We start from the raw sequence: 9,424 nt of genomic DNA on the forward strand, positions 1-9,424 counted from the left end.
TTTTTCAAATGGACGTAAAAAGCGCCTTCCTAAATTGTTACATTCAAGAAGAGGTTTATGTTGACCAACTGCCTGGTTTTGAAAACTTTAAATATCCGAACCATGTTTACAAACTTAAAAATGCACTTTATGGTCTCGAGCAAGCTCCTAGAGCTTGGTATGATAGACTTAGTACCTTTCTTTTAGAAAAAGGGTTCGAGAGAGGCTTGGTTGACACAACGCTTTTTATTAGAAAATCAGAAAATCATGTATTACTTGTACAAATCTATGTAGATGACATAATATTTGGATCTACTAATGATATCTTGTGTAGAGAATTTTCTGAGATGATGCAGGGGGAGTTCGAAATGTCTATGATGGGAGAACTCACATTCTTTCTAGGATTGCAGATAAAGCAGCTAGAAAGTGGGATATTCATCCATCAGGCGTTGAACCGTGGTTAAGGAAATGTTACCACACTTCTCATAGATGTAGCTATATCATACATTGACTGTGGCTAAATTTTTGCAACGCCACTTATTGCTAGGGTCGAGGAAACCGTGGCTGGTGTATTTTGCCACGGGTTTTTGGTAAAATAGCCACGGTTATAATCGTGGCTAACAAGATATTTTTTTGTAGTGTTAGTTGAAAAAAAGTGTGTTAATGATTTAATAGTAAAATCTATGAAGATGTACAAAAATGAACGTTGAAGGGTTTACTTGCGATCAATGACATAACATAATTATTTATTTCATCAACTGTTTCAATTGTACATGCCAAAATAGCTCTACGATGAAGAAATTCCTATTTCAAGTATTGATATACTAAATTTGGATATGCACTTTTAACTATAGCATGAATGTGATCATCATAATTAGTTATAAAAATATTGTTCAAGTATTTTAATCGATGCATAACCATCATTTGGCTATGACAATTTTCCATCACCTAGATCTAAAATCCATTTCGTAAATTCTGGAACTTGTGATTGATTTGTGTTGTTAATGTTTTTTTGTAGACGCATATTTTTTGTTAAAGTTAATATCTAACAATTGTCCCAAAGATATGAGACATTTATTGTAGCATTGATGACGTTTGAACAACTTCCTCTTGGAATGACGGGGAAAATTTACCTAAAGTCACCAACAAAAATAATAAATTTTCGACCGAAATTTGAAATTCCATTGCCTTTGAAACTCATGATATCTTTGAGGGTTTTATCCAATGCTTCAAAATAAATTTTGCGTGTCATTGGAGCTTCATTCCATATTATCAACTTTGTCTTTTTTAGCAATTCTGCAAGTTCATTTCATTGATGAATGTTGCACATAGAATTTCCAAGGGTAGAAACTAGTATGAGGAACTTAGAGTGTGTTGTTCTCCCTCTTGACAATAATAATGATGTTATTCCACTTGATGCTACAGTTAAAACTATGTGATTTTCCACATACAAGTTTCATGACATTATTAAAAATGACCCTTTGCTCATCTAAAAAGTCACAAGTATAATTTTTAATAACCAAACTTGATTTCATTTGATGTAATGCTAGTTATTAAACAAATGCAAATGAAATTACATGTGATTGAGTTAAAGCATTGTGTAAACTCATCTTTCAATTGTTCTTTATCATAATCAATTTCAGCATATATCAGTCTATTAACTGACTTGTGATTCTATCGTTTGGATATGGCATGGATGAATACTTTCTAAGAATTTTTCTATTTTCTTGAATAGATTATCAATTTTTAACAAAGTGAGATTTTGTAATTGTTGTTCACTTAGTTGTAAATCTAAAAAAACATGTATTACATAAGCTCATATGGTTAAAATGAATTGAAATTTTAACTTTTTTTGTAAGCAACTAAAATTTAAATTTGTACCTGGCATGTTAGACAACCTTCTTTGGTCATAAAGAAGACTATCAGCTAAGAATTGCCATGTTTGTTGCCAAACATGTTTTGGATGATTGATGCTATTTGAGGTAAGCATTGTGACAAACAATTTTCTTAAGTAGGGACTTGATTCCCACTCATAAGCCTCTTTGATAGCTTCAAAATATTCCCTGTCATCCTCAAGAAAGCCAATAACGAAGCATTCTTCCCTAAAAGTCAGATATAGGACGTTGACAGGTTCTTCCTCAAAGACAACATTCCTTATGTTCTCTTCCTTCACAAAATCAAATTCCTTAAGAAATCTTGCATTTCCGGTCTCAAAAAGGAGTCTTGAAGTGAGATCATAAAATTTATAACCCCGAGAGTTCAACATAGCCAACAAAATAACAGCTAACTGTTCTTGAGTCCAGTTTTCTTTCATGCAGCCTATAAGGCAGCGCCTCAACTGGACAACCCCAAATGTGCAAGTGTTTTAAGCTTGGTCTTTTATTATTCCAAAGCTCATATGAGGTTTTGTTAACTACTTTACTTTGCACCCTATTAAGGATTTAAACTGCGGTCTTTAAAACTCTCCCCTAAAGAGATTATGACAAAGAAGAATGACTATTCATACTTCTCACTATATCCTTAATAGTTCGGTTTAATTTCTCAACAACACCCTTCATGCTAGGTTTGCCTGACATTGTGTATTGCAGAACAATTCCACATTCTCTGAGAAAAACACAAATAACTCTTTCATAACATCCTTATTGTTCTTTCTTATCTTATTCTGAGAGGTCATAGCTAACTGAACACTTTCAACCTTATCTCTCTACAGTCTATTTTCATCTTGCACATAGTCCATCTGAGTGTTATAACTCACTTTCAATTGCCCAAAGTGTGCAGGAAGTGAGATCAAAACCAAGTGCACGAGCAAGTCATCACCAAGCTCTAACTTAAGAGACTTGAGTTTTGATGCGAGATTAGTCATCTCCATAATGTACTCCCTTATGTTCCGTTTGCCTTTATACTTCATGGAGATAAGTTTAGCCAACTCGTCTCCACCTTTTCATTTTTGGCAAAGTATGGTTCTATCTTTTCAAGGAACTTCCTTGCACTCTGACCATAAAAAATAGAGCCCCAAAACGCTTTTGGAATAGAGTGTTTCATGATCATTAGACACATTTGGTTAAAGCGTTCTCATTTCTCAATTTTAATCTCATCGAGGATTTCCAGAGTAGAAATGAGTTTCTCCACCTGATGTGCCAAATCTAAATCCATATAGCCGAGAATAATTTCTAAGGCTTCCTTATAGACCTTAAAGTTTGTCTCATTCAGCAATGAGATGTTCTTAAATTGAGCAAAAATATTTGTAGCACTAGTAAAAGAAGAAAATAAATTACAATCATTCTTGCAATTAAACTCTCATTCAACATTAATACTTAAATTCAAATGATAGTGGGGTATACCATGAGTTACCTAGCACAACATTAATATTCAGTCTTTGGACAAAATATTAACTTATAAGTGGTACACTCAATATAGTAATCAAACATTTATAATCACTCCTGTCAAACAATAAGTCTTTCTTTGGACCGACTTACTATTCATATGGAAAACCATATGATTATCACATATTTATTGCTACAAGTATGTTTGTAATTTGGGTCAAATAATAATCTTCCTCTGGGTCAATCACTAGTCGTATAAAATGCAAACATACAATTTGCTTGATATTTCATATTAATCACTAATGATACTCTTATTTGTAATGGTTAAATATTGATCATAATGCATGTCAAATAAAAAATCATTCTTTGGACTGATTTATCATTCACATACGCAACTTTATAATAATCACATGTTTATTATCACATGTGTGTATATAATCCGGCCAAATATTTAATCTTCCTTTGTATCGATTAATACTCGCATGGAAACATATACACACTAGCATTTGATATTTATCATGAAGAATTCACAACAAAAAATTTCACTTTGGCGACTTCTTATTTAATATGTTAACTTAAAATGTCAAACAATTTTATTTTCTAAAAGAAAATTCATTTAGTTGAGTTTGATGCGACATAACTTTAATCCAAAACATATTTTATTTATATCCACATATAAATACATATATCCATTATAGCCTATTTATAACATTGCACCATTCTCATCATAAGGACTACATTTCAAATTCCAGTGATGGTCCCTTTGAATTTTCCATAAAAAAATATCATCATTTTATACATGATTAAATATGGCAGAGCAATCTATCCAAACAATGTAACAAACCATAAGCGTTGCAACCATTTAAACAAACAAGTCAGGTAATATACATAAAACAAGACATGTTCACATAATAGACTCATCACAAGATACCTAGCACAACATCAATTTCTAGTCTTTGGACAGAGAAATTAATTTGTAAGTGATACTCTCAAAGTAATGATCAAATATTAACAATTAGTTTTGTCAAACAATAGTCTTTCTTTTGACTGACTATTATTCACATGAAAAAAACTTTATATTTGTTACATATTTATCATCACAAGTATGTTATTATTTGGCCAAATTGTGTCTTCCTTTAGGCCGAACACAATTCACAAAAATAATCCCATACTCATATGTGTAATTTTAATCAATTTCCACAATAGAGCTTACTTTGGCAACATATTGCATCAATTAATTCAAAAATAATTACCAGACAAAAAATAAACAACATGAGTCTATTATAAAAAAAAATCTTGGAATTAAAACCTTCAGATTTGATATCTTTTATGATTAACAAATCTAATCCCACAATATAATTCTAAATCAAAAAGAATATATTACATATATATCAACACATAAAAATGGTTGCAATCTTAATCAAATACATAATAGATCAAGAGTTAAATGCATAAAAATATATATGCAAATCATTATCAAAAAATTCCAAATCGAATATAATCATGCCCAACTTTAAAACATCAAGAGCATATCTTTTATATACATTTGATCAATTATTTCATACATATATATATATATATATATATATATATATATACACACACTTCAAAAATACAATATATACACAATATATATTTAATTACAAGCATTAAAATTAAAGGTAATATATATAACTTAACTTCAATCCTTATTTATATGTCTTATTGCTGATGATGGTAGGTACATATTTTATCAAATATAGAGGAACATATTTGATCAAATCATAATTATATATATAACATACACTACTGTAAAACTTCCTGTTAGCTACGGTTGCAACCATGGCTAAGGTGGAAAAACTTCCTGTTAGATTGCGTGGCCACACATACTGTTGTTGTGGCAAGGAATGGCGTTGCTAAAAATTAGCCACGGTCATTATGTTATTTCACTACACTTCTATGAAATGTGGTAACATTTATTTAGTCACAGTCTCTTTAATTCAGCTACAGTCGAACCGTGGCTAAGTTGCTGATTTTGCCACACTACAACTGTGGCTAAGTTGCTTATATTTTCACAATCCATCTGTGGCTAATTAAACTTTTTTAAAGTTACTTTCGTACATACTCCTCTCATGATCCCAATGTGTAATTGTCTCACAATCTTTATTTTCAATAATATAATGGTAAATTTATAATAAAATTAAATATTTGCTAGCTAATAATAATAGTAGTAAGTGTTATACCATTAGAAAATTGAATCTTATACAATTACCAAATGTTTAACATTCAAAAATCCTTATAAAAAACAAAATGCAAAATGTTAAGTTCATGAATTCTAAGAAACCATATCTAAGATGGTGGAACATCACGAGCGAAAGTGGTTGACTCACTACCAAATTTTTCGACTTCTATTCCCGAAATTGTTAAGAAACAAAAGTCCTGTTTTTTTTTTCATTGGATCCTTTTGGTCTGCAGAGGGTAGAAACTTCTCAATAGTAGCCAAACGATTCTGAGTATGTGCAAGTTGCTCCTTGGTGTCTTCAAACCCTGATAGTTTTACTTCCAAAGTTTGTACATATTTCTTCACGTCTTCAATATGTTGACTAGAACCACTAGAATTCACAAGACCCTGAATGTTTAGGTCCATATGCTTTACCAATTGCATCATTAGGATGAGCAACTACCTTTGACGAAATACCTAAAGTAGTGACATTTTCTTGATCTTGAGGTAAATGTTCTGATATTTTATCCTATTAAATAACAAGAAATTAATAATTTATATAGTAGCAAATTGCATGGCAGTAACCTATAATGGAAAATTGCATCAATAGAATCAAAAAGGACAAAATGATATTATGCATTTTATGCATTTGCCTACCTAACTAACGGCATACCATTATCCATTTCACAACTTAGGAAATGGTTCTATAAATGATACACTTTTTAGGACATATGTAACACATCATGTATGAAAAGACTTTAAATTACTTATAGCTAGAGTTTTTCCTTCTTCGCTTACATAACTTCCATCCTTCTTCAATAAAGTTGACAAAACAACCTTACCACGACATACAGGTCTTTGCAATTTTAGCTCCTAACACAATCAATGAAATATATATATTAAGACATAAGTTTTTACATTCACAAAACTTCATTCTCTATAATAATACAATTACCTAGGACAACTTACCATTTGACGACCTCTCCTTGCATTGCTCATTCTACCACCGACATGGGAAACTTTAAGATTCTTGCGACTTCTAGTGTTCGCCAAACTTTGTAGTGTATATCTTGAATGAAAGTGGGTAACTCAGCTAATTTGCAAACTAGAATAAGAAAATATGTATTTGCCTCTTCCACCAACCTCCAAGTACCACAATTTTCATGCTTTCACCTAATGGGTGAAGAGTTCCTTCAAAGTTGCATAAAAAATAGAATATCAAATAAGATTAATGTTTAACAATATGCTAATAATCGAGCCACTCTGCAATAAAGTTTAAACAAGGCTTATATAATCAATCTCCCTAGTACCTAACTGGTGAACTAAGATGAAACAACTATTTAAAATCACTTTCAACAAAATCGAACAAATGATGAATAAGAATTACGAAACAAAATTTCACATATCACTGTTATGTAAAGATGAGAATATTTATTACCTTTATTTTGTTAATGGGGATGGTGGGTAGTTTCGAGACTGTCCCATCGTGAACATGCTTAACATTATTATTCTCGAAAGAAGCTCCATCTTTGTGTGCATTGGCTGGAGTGAAAGGACCAAAGTGGTAGTTGCTTGAACTCTTTTTTGTGCATATTCTCACAGTAGAGTTCAAACTACATCTCACAATACAATGCTTAACTCTATTTTGAACTTTCTAGTACTTCTAGCAACGTAACTGTTATAGTTCTAAAGCATACAAAATAATATTATAGTTCTTACAATCTTACCCTAAAATTTGTCTCTGCCCAAGCTTTATGAAGATCCCTGGCTGACATCATACTCAATTTGATGCCCACATATAAAGTACCACAAGTATGATTCTAATAATAATAACAAAGTGTTTAAATATAGACTCACGAGGTTACTTGGTGAGAAGCCTTTTGACCTTCTTGTAACATTTCTCACATTCAAGATCAACCTTAAGCTTCATGGTGGTCACCTAAAATGAATACCATTATTTGGATTTGTTACAAAATTTCAAGCAGTAAAAGCTAACATAAAATTAAAAACATTCAACCAAAACTTTTGAACTTTACAATGTTTTAATTTCTATTTTTTTGCACAATAATTTGATCCTAACAAGTAACAACCAATAAATTATAGATTCTGAATGGAACACATGCAAGACATAAGAGAGTGTAAATAAGGTTATTAATCTTACTCACAAGTACTCAAAATCGCAGATCTGAAACGAGCCAAAGTTTTGGACTTGAATCGTGGCTTGTTGTTGAGTAGCGTTGAGTTACTAATATGAAATTAGGGATTGAGAGAGAAGAAATTAGAGATGTGAAAATTAGAAACAAAATGATAAAATTGAAAAAACAAACTGCAAAAGGAGATTTATAATTACCTTGAAGGATCTAATGTTTATAAGGCTGACGAACAACATGAAGGACCATCCCATTTCTATCACACAATGTTGGAAAATCTCAAAAGCTGAAACATTAACATTCTGCTCTATCAGGACCAGCTTTGTCACAAATGGGATAATAATTAGCGGAATGGTCAGGCTTTGGACATTTAGTAAAATTAAATGAGTATATATACAATACATATTTAATCAATTAGTGATAACAAACAACTAATTTATGCATCAACAATCATGAGTCATGTGGAACTCTTTGTCAAGAGAGCAATTCTAGTTTAAAAGCATTGATATACAACTACTTAAAATAGAGAACAAACAGAGTATATTTCATATGCACAATCATACACTTTTGATTATCTTCCAAACAAAATGTACAGATTATTGTATACATATTTCTAGAATTAAAATAATTCTGTGCAAAAATCAATTTTAATATCTTAAAGTATGTGGCTCTTCCTTCAGATGAGAAACAAAGAGTCAAAGGATCCAATCTGACCACAAATTGAAAACTAGAATTGACATTAATAAAACTTAAAGTATAACACCAACCACAAATTTTCTAAAAAGCAAAGAAACAAAGTGAAAATGCTCAAACTTGCGGTCAAAAGATATTCATGGTCAAAAGATATTCATAAATCCAAATCTGAATTGTTATTATCACTCTCATCATTTAAGTCTACAGGAAACAAGCACAAACATAAAATTAAGAGTAGATATGTGGATATAATATGGGGAAATGTTGCACCACTAAATTTGAGAGATAGTTAGAACTTAGAACACTTTATGAAGATAACTAATTCACTACTCACTATCCCAAGATATTCCATTCACCATAGATGGATAAAAAAGGGTGGCCTAGTGCACGAAACTCTTATTTAGTGCGATCTTGGAATGGTAGATGTACATAGTCTTACTCCACCGACGAAGAAATTGTTTCCATGATTTGAACTCGTGACCTCATGGTGATTAAGCAAAAAAACTTTTGCGCCAAGCTCACCACTGATGCATATAAATAATATTTTTGAATTTTCAGATGAAAAATAGTATGTAATATGGAAGTGTGAATGGAAAATAACTAAATATATATCAACTAAATATATATCAACTACTATAAACCCATTTTTAATCAAAACTAAGTTATCAGGCCTTTGTTAACCAAAACTCAATTTTGCTAACGAGATACCTAGCACACCCTAAAAAACTCAACAAAATTCTAAAGAAACTATGGGGATATGATGTATGGTATTTACACTCAAAGTTATGCCTGCCTATAAATGATAAATAAAGCCCACATTTATTTTATTATGTCATGAATACGTACCATAAGAGTAAAGCAAAATACATCACCGTATAGTAAAGATGAAGAGCAAAAGTACCTTATGGAGTTATTGAAGATATCAAACTCCAGGGTTGGCACTGCAAAGTATACACTGGTTTGACGAATATGGTTGCTTCTTTATCAATCACACGTGAATGCCTCTCATCTAATTTGGATTTTTATCATATATGTGAACCAATCCTTGTTTCTCCTTGAAATGGACAGCTTTAGAATAT

Source organism: Lupinus angustifolius, chromosome LG17, assembly GCF_001865875.1.
Source record: "Lupinus angustifolius cultivar Tanjil chromosome LG17, LupAngTanjil_v1.0, whole genome shotgun sequence".
Lineage (NCBI taxonomy): Eukaryota > Viridiplantae > Streptophyta > Magnoliopsida > Fabales > Fabaceae > Lupinus > Lupinus angustifolius.